This window comes from Tamandua tetradactyla, chromosome 1, assembly GCF_023851605.1.
Source record: "Tamandua tetradactyla isolate mTamTet1 chromosome 1, mTamTet1.pri, whole genome shotgun sequence".
In the NCBI taxonomy this organism is placed as follows: Eukaryota; Metazoa; Chordata; class Mammalia; order Pilosa; family Myrmecophagidae; genus Tamandua; species Tamandua tetradactyla.
In genome coordinates this window covers 188,429,121-188,443,614 of record NC_135327.1, presented here as the reverse complement: position 1 = coordinate 188,443,614, position 14,494 = coordinate 188,429,121, and the positions used below count along the sequence as shown (strand labels likewise).

The following is a 14,494-nucleotide window of genomic DNA, read 5'->3' as shown; positions in this document are numbered from 1 at the left end:
GTTGTGGGTGTGGCCTTTTGATTAGATGGACATATGACTCCACACATTCTAGGTAGGTCTCATCAGTTTACTGGAGTCTTTGAAAGGGGAACTATTTTGAAGGAATCTCAGAAACAACAGAGCTGACAATCAGAGGACAGAGATATGGATGTTTGGAGATGCTTGGAATCCAGCAAATGTCGCTATGAGATGTTAAGCAAGGAAGAAATTGGAGAGACCCAGGAGAAGCCAAGAGATGAAAGTAAGCCCAGAGAAGAAAACTGAGGAAGCCCCTCCCCTCACAGGAATAAAGGCTGAAAGCAGTGGAACTCAGGAGCAAGGAACCAGCAGATGCCAGCCACGTGATATTATAGCTAATGGCAGTGTTCCAGACCCATCAGCCTTCCTTCAATTAAGGTATCTCACCCTGGATGCCTTAGTTTGGACATTTTTACAGGCTTAAAATTGTAAACTTGCAGCATATTAAATTCCATTTTTAAAAGCTGTTCCATTTCGAGTATAATGTATTCCAGCAGCAGACAAACTAATACAGAGGCCGATGGGCTGTTTTAGAAATCGAGGCAAGGAATGATAAATATGAAGAAGACATGATGTGATTCTTTGGGATTTATACTCCAAAATCTTCTTTATAGACTATGAAAAGGGATGAGTTAGGCAACTAATAGCTATCTTTGTTTGAGATAGAGAATATAAAAGGAACAGATCAAAAAAAGAAGATGGTCTGTTGGCTTGAGGATATAGAAAGATTGAGCCCCCTTTGGCACCAAGTATAAATTGTCTAAAAGGACAACAGAAAAGACTTCCGGAGAAGATGGCGGCTTAGTAAGACGCGCGGGTCTAAGTTCCTCCTCCAGAACAGCTACTAGGGGAGTAGAAATGATACAGAATAGCTCCCAGAGCCAAGACAGAGATCAAGAAGACAGCGTACCCCATTCTGGAACGGCTGACTGGCTGGGAGAACCCGCTCCGGTGAGATCGCCGAGGGGATGGGCTTCCCCGGGCTGGGACGACAGCAGCCGGACTCCCTCCCTCCCTGCTTCCCGGGCCAGCTGGGAGAATTGGACAGGCGGTCCCCTCAAGCCATGGCGGTTGGCGACCCCCTAATATCCAAAAAATTAGACTTCAAATGTAAAACAGTTAAAAGAGACAAAGAAGGACACTATCTACTAATAAAAGGAACAATTAAACAAGAAGACATAACTATCATAAATATTTATGCACCGAACCGGAATGCCCCTAAATACGTGAGGAATACACTACAAACACTGAAAAGGGAAATAGACACATATACCATAATAGTTGGAGACTTCAATTCACCACTCTCATCAATGGACAGAACATCTAGACAGAGGATCAATAAAGAAATAGAGAATCTGAATATTACCATAAATGAGCTAGACTTAACAGACATTTATAGGACATTACACCCCACAACAGCAGGATACACCTTTTTCTCAAGTGCTCATGGATCATTCTCAAAGATAGACCATATGCTGGGTCACAAAGCAAGTCTTAACAAATTTAAAAAGATTGAAATCATACACAACACTTTCTCGGATCATAAAGGAATGAAGTTGGAAATCAATAATAGGTGGAGTGCCAGAAAATTCACAAATACGTGGAGGCTCAACAACACACTCTTAAACAACAAGTGGGTCAAGGAAGAAATTGCAAGAGAAATTAGTAAATACCTCGAGGCGAATGAAAATGAAAACACAACATATCAAAACTTATGGGACGCAGCAAAGGCAGTGCTAAGAGGGAAATTTATTGCCCTAAATGCCTATATCAGAAAAGAAGAAAAGGCAAAAATTCAGGAATTAACTGTCCACTTGGAAGAATTGGAGAAAGAACAGCAAACTAATCCCAAAGCAAGCAAAAGGAAAGAAATAACAAAGACTAGAGCAGAAATAAATGAAATTGAAAACATGAAAACAATAGAGAAAATCAATAAGACCAGAAGTTGGTTCTATGAGAAAATCAATAAGATTGATGGGCCCTTAGCAAGATTGACAAAAAGAAGAAGAGAGAGGATGCAAATAAATAAGATCAGAAATGGAAGAGGAGACATAACTACTGACCTCACAGAAATAAAGGAGGTAATAACAGGATACTATGAACAACTTTATGCTAGTAAATACAACAATGTAGATGAAATGGACGGGTTCCTGGAAAGACATGAACAACCAACTTTGACTCAAGAAGAAATAGATTACCTCAACAAACCAATCACAAGTAAAGAAATTGAATTAGTCATTCAAAAGCTTCCTAAAAAGAAATGTCCAGGACCAGACAGCTTCACATGTGAATTCTATTAAACATTCCAGAAAGAATTAGTACCAACTCTCCTCAAACTCTTCAAAAGAATTGAAGTGGAGGGAAAACTACCTAATTCATTCTGTGAAGCCAACATCACCCTCATACCAAAACCAGGCAAAGATATTACAAAAAAAGAAAACTACAGACCAATCTCTCTAATGAATATAGATGCAAAAATCCTCAACAAAATTCTAGCAAATCGAATCCAGCAACATATTAAAAGAATGACCAAGTAGGATTCATCCCAGGTATGCAAGGATGGTTCAACATAAGGAAATCAATTAATGTAATACACCATATCAACAAATCAAAGCAGAAAAATCACATGATCATCTCAATTGATGCAGAGAAGGCATTTGACAAGATTCAACATCCTTTCCTGTTGAAAACACTTCAAAAGATAGGAATATAAGGGAACTTCCTTAAAATGATAGAGGGAATATATGAAAAACCGACAGCTAATATCATCCTCAATGGGGAAAAATTGAAAACTTTCCCCCTAAGATCAGGAACAAGACAGGGATGTCCATTATCACCACTATTATTCAGCATTGTGTTGGAGGTTCTAGCCAGAGCAATTAGACAAGAAAAAGAAATACAAGGCATCAAATTGGAAAGGAAGAAGTAAAACTATCACTGCTTGCAGATGATATGATACTATACGTCGAAAACCCGGAAAAATCCACAACAAAACTACTAGAGCTAATAAATGAGTACAGCAAAGTAGCAGGTTACAAGATCAACATTCAAAAATCTGTAGCATTTCTATACACTAGTAATGAACAAGCTGAGGGGGAAATCAAGAAACAAATCCCATTTACAATTGCAACTAAAAGAATAAAATACCTAGGAATAAATTTAACTAAAGAGACAAAAGACCTATACAAAGAAAACTACAAGAAACTGTTAAAAGAAATCACAGAAGACTTAAATAGATGGAAGGGCATACCGTGTTCATGGATTGAAAGACTAAATATAGTTAAGATGTCAATCCTACCTAAATTGATTTACAGATTCAATGCAATACCAATCAAAATCCCAACAACTTATTTTTCAGAAATAGAAAAACCAATAAGCAAATTTATCTGGAAGGGCAGGGTGCCCCGAATTGCTAAAAACATCTTGAGGAAACAAAACGAAGCTGGAGGTCTCACGCTGCCTGACTTTAAGGCATATTATGAAGCCACAGTGGTCTAAACAGCATGGTATTGGCATAAAAATAGATATATCGACCAATGGAATCGAATAGAGTGCTCAGATATAGACCCTCTCATCTATGGACATTTGATCTTTGATAAGGCAGTCAAGCCAACTCACCTGGGACAGAACAGTCTCTTCAATAAATGGTGCCTAGAGAACTGGATATCCATATGCAAAAGAATGAAAGAAGACCCGTATCTCACAACCTATACAAACGTTAACCCCACTCAAAATGGATCAAAGATCTAAACATTAGGTCTAAGACCATAAAACAGTTAGAGGAAAATCTAGGGAGATATCTATGAAACTTAAAATTGGAGGCGGTTTTATGGAACTTAAACCTAAAGCAAGAGCACTGAAGAAGGAAATAAATAAATGGGAGCTCCTCAAAATTAAACACTTTTGTGCATCAAAGAACTTCATCAAGAAAGTAGAAGGACAGCCTACACAATGGGAGACAATATTTGGAAATGACATATCAGATAAAGGTCTAATATCCAGAATTTATAAAGAGATCGTCCAACTCAACAACAAAAAGACAGCCAACCCAATTACAAAATGGGAAAAAGACTTGAACAGACACCTCTCAGAAGAGGAAATACAAATGGCCAAAAGGCACATGAAGAGATGCTCAATGTCCCTGGCCATTAGAGAAATGCAAATCAAAACCACAATGAGATATCATCTCACACCCACCAGAATGGCCATTATCAACAAAACAGAAAATGACAAGTGCTGGAGAGGATGTGGAGAAAGAGGCACACTTATCCACTGTTGGTGGGAATGTCAAATGGTGCAACCACTGTGGAAGGCGGTTTGGCAGTTCCTCAAGAAGCTGAATATAGAATTGCCATACAACCCAGCAATACCATTGCTAGGTGTCTACTCAAAGGACTTAAGCGCAAAGACACAAACGGACATTTGCACACCAATGTTTATAGCATCACTATTTACAATTGCAAAGAGATGGAAACAGCCAAAATGTTCACCAACAGACGAGTAGCTAAACAAACTGTGGTATATACATACGATGGAATATTATGCAGCTTTAAGACAGGATAAACTTATGAAGCATGTAATAACATGGATCAACCTAGAGAACATTATGCTGAGTGAGACTAGCCAAAAACTAAAGGACAAATACTGTATGGTCCCACTGATGTGAACCGACATTCGAGAATAAACTTGGAATATGTCATTGGTAACAGAGTCCAGCAGGAGTTAGAAACAGGGTAAGATAATGGGTAATTGGAGCTGAAGGAATACAGACTGTGCAACAGGACTAGATAGAAAAACTCAAAAATGGACAGCACAATAATACCTAATTGTAAAGCAATCATGTTAAAACACTGAATGAAGCTGCATCTGAGCTATGGGTTTGTTTGTTTTTTTTTTTTTTTGTCTGTCTGTTTGTTTTTCTTTTTTTTCTTTTTCCTTTTCTTTTTTTTACTATTATTATTTTTTTCTCTATATTAACATTCTATATCTTTTTCTGTTGTTTTGCTAGTTCTTTTCCTAAATCGATGCAAATGTACTAAGAAATGATGATCATGCATCTATGTGATGATGTGAAGAATTACTGATTGCATATGTAGAATGGAATGATTTCTAAATGTTGTGTTAATTTCTTTTTTTCTTTAATTAATAAAAAAAAAGGACTACAGAAAAGGTTTGGCCTAGAGATATAATCTTGAGAATCTTCAACATATACATGATAATAAAACACTTGGAAGTGGACTCTTTATACCCAAGAAGGATGAGTGAACCCCAGGAAAAGAAATAGAACTAAAATAGAGTGTTGTCACTGAAATCAAGATGCTAAGACAGTTTCAAGAGGCAAGGGTGTTAAGTTTCAAGTCGACTAAGGTATCTTAAGTAATATAGTGGATTTGGCAGCTAAGAAGAAACTTGATGAAGTATAATTTTTTTCTTGTAATTTTATTGAGATATTTATACACCATACAAACCATTTGAAATATAAGTACAATTTTGATGTCACCTTATGGGTAGACATAAGATGTCTAAGATTGTTATGATTTGAGTAGTAAATGGAAACGAAGGTAGAAATTTATTTCTCTTAATTATTGTTTAGCCCTTATTTAGAGCAGTTGAATTTTTTGTACTAAAATGGTAATGAATAATGACAAATTATTTTGGTGGGGCCATTTTCTAAGTTAAAAACAAACAAAATTGTGACTTATGGATTTGAAATCATACCTTTCATTCTTTCCCAGAATGACAAGGAGTATAGCACTTAACTTTGTTTCTACTCAGTCGCCATGCCTACACTTTTGCAAGATGGCTTGCATATTTAAAAAAAAATTGTATTCTGAAAAATAACATATACCAAAAAAATCTATACATTTCAAAGCACTCTGCAAACAGTAGTTACAGAATAGATTTCAGAATTCAATATGTGTTATAATTCCACAAGTTTAGATTTTTCCTTCTAGCTGCTCCAAGACACTGGAGACGAAAAGAAGTATCAATATAATGATTCAGCAGTCATACTTCTTTGTTAAATCTTATGTTCTCTGATGTAACTCACCTTCTCCTTTGATCTTTCTCCCAGTTTTTAGGGGGCATATGGGCTGAGCCCATTCTAACTTTTCCATTTTGGAAACGGCTGTCAATAATATAGAATAAGGGGATGGAATTAGTTGATGTTCTGGAGAGAGGATGGAATTAGTTGATGTTCTGGGTTTCAGGACTTATCTGGCCTAAGAACTCATTTGGAGGTTGTTGGTTTCTGGAAAGTAATCATAGTGCATGGAACATTTGTAAAATCTCAAATAAAGCCCTCCATGTTCTTTAGGATTGGCAGAAGTGGTTTGGTTGGGGTTTTGCAAACCATGATAGCTAGCAATATCTAGCTGAAGCTTGCATAAGAGTAATGGCTCATATATTTATAGACCCTCACTGTATGAGCACAGTCTGGGGAAGTTCTTTTCTCCTGACCCACTCCCAGTTCCATTCTGATCTTCCCTTTCATCTTCCCTTCCTTGAGCCTCTATCATTGGCATCAGGATAATGTTTGAATCTTAGTCCTTTAAGGCTCAGTCTTTCTAGCCTGCTTAGTGTATTCCATCTTGTCAAATCAACCACCGTTCTCTGTTGTAGTCACTCTCTTTTCTAAATTCTACTCTTCTTTTTTTCCTCTTCCACACAGCGTTTACGAACAAACATTAAACATAAAGGATCACTTCCTTGATCTGGACCATTTTCATCAGTTTTTCTCCTGTAGGCCTTAAATGAAGGCTACTGATAGAACATATTTTGAGTAATGTTTTAGTTTGCTAAAGCTACTAGAATGCAGTACACCAGAAATGGACTGGCTTTTATAAAGGGGATTTATTTAATTACAAATTTACAGTTCTTTGATGGTAAGTTAGCTAGCTTTCATCTGGGTTCCTGTCATGTGGGAAGGCATACAGTGAAGGCTGTTGACTTTCTCTCCCTGCTTCTGCTTCAGACACCTTTCCCTGTGGGCATCCCTCTGCACCTCCAATTGTCTAGGTCTGAATGTCTTTTCTCTCTCTGACTCCTCCTTTTAATCCCCCAGCTAATTAAATTAAATATCATTCATTGTAGTGGGTACTCCCTTTAGCCAACCGTAGGTGTAATCAGCCATAGATGAAATTCATGTGATGATGATTTAAGCCACAACAACAGAAAAACTGGGCACCATTACCTGGCCAAGTTGATATCTGAACCTATCACAAGTAAATACTTTTCTCATTTTAGAAATCTTAAAGATTTTTTGGCGAAATATGAGGAAACAATTACCATACTTAGTGCACCTGATGCTAGCCAAAACTGAAAAACTGAGATTTAGATCATACATTTAGTATGATTCTAATAATCAAAATTGCTCCTCTTATAAAGTACATGGTGTCTGGGCATCTCAGGCTGGGGGAGTCAGAAACTATGCCTTAACTCACTTAGTTCTGTTTTGGCATGTGTTTCTTCCTAGTTTGTTGAAAGTTAATATAAAGAGATTTTTTTTTTTTTTACCGCCTAGTGTGTTACTACTGCTGAGGAAAGACATGAGGAAGATGAGGGCAGTGATGTTAGATTTTAAAGCAATCTGGATACAACAGAATGTCAAGGGGAAAAGGATGAAACACAATCCTGATACCCGTGGCTTACCCACAGGGCATGTGAGTTCTTTGACATTAAAGAAGTCTTTCATTGAGGGATGCCCACCAAGAAAAACCTTTTCTGATCCCCCAGTGATTCCAAAGCAGTAAGGAATCTCCTTATTACCTGTTTAAAAATGTATTTGTACATTGGCCTTCTGTTTTCAACTGAGTGACAGAGAATCTGTTTTGGGGACTTGATGCAATCCTTAAAACAGTACTGTGTGCAGATAAAACAATAGAAAAGATAGCGTTAGCATTTGTCTGAGCTCTGTCATCATAAATTATCATAATCCAATTCTGAGTAAATTAATGGACTATCAGATGCAGGGTCATCTTTTGCTTTATACTCCCATAGTCCTGTATGGCAAGGACACTGTGACATGTATACTTAGTTCAATTGAACATTGCTTCAGCATCTTCCTTTGATTGAAAACTAATGGTTGCCACTGTAGTATCAATGAACTGTGATGTGTTTCTGAGTTTTGCCAGCAGGGAAATGAAATAAGCTCTGGGAAGAAGATTGGTACAAGTCAATGTTTCTAGATAAAGAACTCCAGTTGTATAAATTCAGCTAATTTGTTCCCTTAATTTGTGAGCATTTTGTTATTTGTTTCAAAATTGAAACTTAAAAAATTTCAAAATTTATTTAAATACAATTAAACTTGGAAGGATGAGAGTTAGTTGAATGTGTCTATTCAAATTATTCATTCACTCTGGTCATTTTGAAACTCCTCTGAGGAGTGTGTAAGGTGCCTCTCCCATCCCCGCATACACAAAAATGCAAACATGAAAAATCTCTGCTCTTCTAAGCCATTCTTACCAAGAAGGAGAGGAAGTATTCTGTCAGGTCGATTGGTGAGGAAATATTTTTGAAAATCCTATCCTACATTGTTGTCTTTTAAATGTTTGACTTAGTCCTTTATAACTAGTCATTATCAGAATTATGACTTTTGACTTAGACCTCTGTGGAATAGTATGAAATTTTAAAAAATGCATACGAGGTAGAAAGCAAGTCAGCAAAGCAGGGTATAACTCAAAATGACGTGAACTGGGAGAGTATTAAACTTTTAAGCCTTCCATATTGTTTTCTGAAACAGACTGAGAAAACTGATTACATAATATTAGGTAGATAGGACATTCTAGATGTCAAAGACATACCAAATATTAATATAATATAGAAGTCTCTTGATAACAATGTATGAGTTATAAAATAGTCTCTGTTCCTGGAAGGCAGGAAAATTACCAAAAGAAATGAAATTATGCATAGAACAATATTGTAAAGAGATGGTAAATCCATAAACAGTCTAGAAATTTTCCGAATCCAACTCCTGTGTCCTTTTCTTTATATCCGTGTGTGTTAAGAGTATTGTTCATATAGGAGTATGCACTGCATAACTTTTTTCTCTTTTCAATTAACTTGTTTTTTGAAGGAATTAAAACGCTTTAATTAAAAAAATCACAAGTGGATGATGAGGTGTGTAGACACTGAAAATTTATACACTATTTAAAACCTGGAATTGCTTGACTGTTCAGAAATCACAAAGATGGATCATGGGTGGTGGTGAACAGCAGAAAGGGATTATGGATGAATCTGCATTGTTCTAGCTGCTCCCCATGCCACCTGTCTCTGAGGAAAGCTTGACATTGATAGATATTGAGCCAGGCTAATCTGGCAGCTGATCCAGTGATGGTAACCTGCCTATCAGTAGATCCTTCCACAGTGTTTGCAATTTTTCATCTACACAAACATCAATGAGATCTGACAGATCTTGACATCCAGTTATTTCAAGATCTGGTATCTTGACATCCAGTTATGGAGCTGATCAAATTATTTGTAGTGATGAGTTCTTGAGAAGTAGTCTGAGCAGATGCATCCAAACCTGTCCAATAGCCTTTCACTTCTGGAGAGCTGGATTCAATGCCACTGAATCCAGTGTTGCTATGCATCATCGGAAAATGAGACTGTTGCATCGTCAACTGGTGCAGCTTGGTCAAATCTGGCTGTGTAATGACATTCTCTCCTGGAATGGGATAGGCCTCTGGGGGTGGTCCCTCCAGGTCAGAGTGGAGGCACATGGATGGGGTAATGTGAGGAAAGCTTGCACTGTTGCTGCTTGGGCCGTACTTGTTCTGACCACCTGCAAAAATGATCAGAGAACTGGATGGCTTGGGCCTGTACATGATGATTGTCGCCTTTTGGGGGGATCTTGAGAGAGTTTCCAACATGGCCATGCCTATCTGTTTGACACACTCAATGATGGATTGCAGAAGACCAGCCATAGTGATGGCCTGCTCAGTTGAATGGGGAACATATCTCCTGTCACCTGGACCTGAGCCTCTGTACTCTCTCATATTTCCTTGATCTTGCAACCACCTTTCCCAATAAGAGAGCCACACTGACTATCAGGGACCACCAGCCTCAGGGTGACTGGGGGTCTACTGGCAACTGTGCTATTGGTCATAGAGCTGCTGATGTTTTCTTCTAGTTTGTCAATGATCATAGCAAAATCTTTAAAGATGGCATTAGCGTGTCCAGCCAAAGTCATAATTCTCTCAGGACAGTTCCCTTCTGAGATGTTGATATGTGCACCACTGTCTTCATGCATCTTTGTTACTGATTCTCCTTTCTTTTCCCATGATACTGCCAATTTCCTTTCCATGCATAAGTAACCAGATGGTGAGAGTGACATTTAATCCACCTTTAGTCACACCAGTGTCATGTGGAGTAGTGTGCTAGGGAGATGGACTTTGAGTGGTCAAGTCTTTGGTCACTGGTTGGGATGAAAGGCAAAAGCTGCAGGCACGAGGCAACTGTGGGGAAAAGGGGAGTGGGCTGAAAGTGGAAGAGCTGGAGACCGGGAATGGAACAGTGTCTTATATGATATCCTTAGAGATGAGTTGCTTCTATTCCTATCCCTACCACTACCATTCTTTTCCAAACTCTCTTAGAATCCTTTTGCAAAACAAAACATTTATATTCTTCCTTTTCCTTTATCACAGGAAGTGTAGCATACCATATAAAACTTTCTGTACTTTTTACACTTAATATATTTTGAAGACCACGCTATATTCAATACAGTTCTCCTTCATTCTTTCATTATGGTTGCTTAAGGCACTGTTATGGAAATGTACCTAAATGCCCCCAAAATTTTCCACAGGGGTAGCTTTCTGAAAGAACATATTAGGATTCAGACTTGGGGTGTGTGTGTGTGTGTGTGTGTGTGTGTGTGTGTGTGTAAGTGTTCCTCACGTGATTCTGTGAACATTTCCATTTGAGAGCTATTTTACTTAAAACAACTATATAGGTTGTAATAATGGTGGGCAAATTGAGTGAAGTAACTTGTCCAGGGTTATTCCACCTGATAACCCAGTTAGACTGGCTCTTTAGACCTAACCATCCCACTATTCTGTCTTCATCTACATGATTCATGAGTATAGTGTGATGCCATTCAGTGTGGTAGAAACAGTTTTAAAAGGTAAAATCACTTAGCGCTAAGAAAGTGCAATATTTAACAAATTAGGCTTCATTGCCACCTTTTGTAGATTGTAGGTAAGTTTTTAAATAAGATGAGATAAATGGACATAATCAGTTTCCTTATCAAGAAGGAAGAATATTCTACTATACCTGAGATAGTAGTGATAATGGATGAGACTATTTCCCTTTTGGAAAAAGGAATGTTGATAGAAGGTCCCCAAAGTTGATTCATTGCCTGTACATTGGCCCTTCCCCACTGTCTTATCATAGGAAGCCAATTTCAGCACTACCAGGGTACTCAAGGTAAAAGGCATAGTGTACAGAACATTGGTCTTATTTTATCAGGCAAGTTTATTGTATAAAAATGTTGCTTGAGGGACTGTAAAGAAGGATTTATTTTCTTCTAGGTTATGCTTAGCCTTTTAAGGAGCTCTTGAAATTTTGATAATAGCAATTGAAAAGCTATGAATAGAGCTTAATATTTTTATCTGAGCATAGTATACTATAAAAGATTTCTAGGACCAGAATAAAACTGATGAAAAGTAAAAGAATTTGCACAATTTTTCATGTACTCATTCAATAAACATATTGAATGCTTTTTTGCATCAGGCATTTTACTATATTATAGATAAGTGCTAAAAGTTTCTCCACTAAATAGATAACTAGTAGAGAATAAAATAAAATGCATTTAGTATTTCAAATATACACAGAATATTATGGGAGCCCAGAGAGGCTACACTTAACACCATACACAGGTATAGAAAGGATTCTTAGAGGAGGTCACACCTGAGTTGGGTCTCAAAATTAGGTAGATGAACAAGGGTTACTAAGAGTGAGGGCATCCGAAGGTAGAGAGCACAATGTTAGCAAAGGTGTGGCATGAAGGAACATCACTGTTTTGGGGGGAGATTTGTAAAAAGCCTGGTGTTTCAGGGAGTGAAAAGAAGGACATGATGAAGAAAGGAGGCAATCGGGCAATTAAAGACCACGCGCTATGTCATGATACAGAGTTTGGATTGTTCTTCTGGTCATGAACCACTTTGAGAATCTTTGAGATGAAATCTATGAAACACTCCAGAAAAATGCGTATTTAGAGGGCCTTAAAAAATTTAAATACAAATTTTTAGGAGTTTAGAGTAGCCTTGAGCCTATCCATGAACTACCTGTTCAGAAATGCTTATGTATCGTATTTTTAGCACTTAGCATGGGCTAGCAGGAAAAAATACACTTGAAACAGGTTTAGATATATTCATACAGTTGAATTCATAATAGAAATTATCAAGTAAGAGAGGCATCCTAGTCCTTCTGTAATAAGGATAGTGCCAACACTTGTCTCTCTGTGTGCCTGGCACCATTCTGAGTGACTCCATGTTATTAACTTGTTTAATCCTCTTTGAGATAGATATTTTTATCCCCATTTCTCAGATGAGAAAAATAAAGCCCGAGGTCTTATTTACAGTTATTATAATGCAAATGTGGGATGTACCTTAAGCATTCTGGCTCCATACTCTGTACTTTACATTCTACTCTCCCTGAGAAAAACAAACTGCAGCTGTTTCCAGTGATAGAAGCTTAGACACAATCAGTGTGTAGTAGATCTTATGTTCTTTTCATTGAACTTGTATCTTAGATATAAATATTTTTGCTTTTCCAAGTACCAGTTCATTGTAGCCACATTCATAATACCATTTTTAATAGTGTTAAGTAAGTCTATAAGATTTTTAGCAGCAACACTGCCATAAAGAGTTAAATTCTAAAGTCAAATAGTGAATAATCATCTTTCTTATTCTTAGCAGACTTCATTTAAAACAATTTTATGAACCAAATTGTAACTTAGTACTTAGCATAAAAATGCTGATATGGAACATTAAAAAATAGTTTTAGATATCTCATCTTCTATTTCTTTTTTCTACAATGCCTTTTTTGTTTTTATTTCTTTTCAATAAAAATGCAATTTTTTAAAATTATTTTTAAAAATGCACTTAAAAGTAACAAACTGCATCACATACTTCTTTGGCTTAGAAGTGTTCTTTCAAGTTTTTTTTTAATGGAAACTAATTTTTTATGTTTTCTTATTGTGCACCACTGTTTTACAAATGTCTTCTTTTTCTGTGGTCCATTAATAGCCATGTTTGAAATATCGACAGGAATACTTATTCCTGGCGTCTGTGATTCCATCAGGGACATTTAGATTTTCTGATGCTGAAAATTAGATGAGTCTAACATCATTTTCACTTTAACTTTATCATATATATGGAAGACTTTATCTTCTAAGTGAAGGTCCCTCATCATCATAAGTAAGAAATAGCTTTGGTTTATCCTTTTCTTCAAAGAAGACTAGACCTTCTAAACCATACTTTGGGATTAATACCACAATAGCTTTCTTTCTTACAAACAGAATATAGGTTTCTTCACTTATTATTCCTTTGCTTTTGAAATTTAACTGGGTATGGAATGCCATTGATGCACGTTGGGCATATTGAGCCATTTTGTCCTGGAAATTGACATTTTACAGAAATCCACAGCTTGTGTTTGTCTGTGAATTTGGGTAAGTTCTGTCTGCTCCAGTAGCCATTGCCAGCAACCTGTGAACAATATCTGCATGTCTTCTGATGGGTGAAGTAAAATTAGCATATTTTGGTGACACTAAACCATAGTGATGAAAATCAGTATGTATTCCATAGCAGAAGTAAACAACTTGCATCATACGAGTAGCTAATATCTTTTTTTTTAATATTTCTATTGTAAACAATAAACATTCTTGACCAACAAACTTTCTTGACATACAGACATTCTTGACATATACACATTCTGACATGGTTACAATCAGTGGCTCACAATATCATCACACAGTTATGTATTCATTACATGATCATTTTTCTGAATATTTGCATCTAACAAAAGTAATGTAATAAAAAAAGAAAAACTAAAAAACTCATACATGCCATACCCCTTACTCTTCCCTCTTATTGACCACTAGTATTTCAATCTGCCCAATTTATTTTAGCCTTTGTTCCCCCATTATTTATGTCTTATCCATATTTTTTACTCATCTGTCAATACCATAGATAAAGGAGCATCAGACACAAGGTTTTCATAATCACACAGTCACATTGCAAAAGCTATATCATTATACAATTGTCTTCAAGAAACGTGGCTACTGGAACACAGCTCTACAGTTTCAGGCATTTCCCTCTAGCCACTCTAATGCACCATAAACTAAAAAGAGGATATCTCTATAATGCATAAGAATAACTTTCATAACCTCTCTGACTCTGTTTGAAATCTCTCAGCCACTGACACTTTATCTGATTTCTCTCTTCCCCCTTTTGGTTCATAAGGTTTTCTCAATCCCTTG

At 36.8% G+C, this 14,494-nt stretch overlaps 1 protein-coding gene and 2 pseudogenes across 5 annotated transcripts in view; 1 reads left to right on the top strand and 2 right to left on the bottom strand.

Annotated features, from left to right (window-relative positions):
* The window catches only part of TPK1 (thiamin pyrophosphokinase 1), a 323,853-nt gene that overhangs the window by 199,176 nt on the left and 110,183 nt on the right, over positions 1–14,494 (top strand). The gene's annotated exons all lie outside the window — the stretch shown is intronic.
* On the bottom strand, positions 9,166–12,631 carry LOC143679734 (poly(rC)-binding protein 2 pseudogene; annotated as a pseudogene).
* LOC143679728 (exosome complex exonuclease RRP44 pseudogene) lies at positions 13,138–13,840 on the bottom strand (annotated as a pseudogene).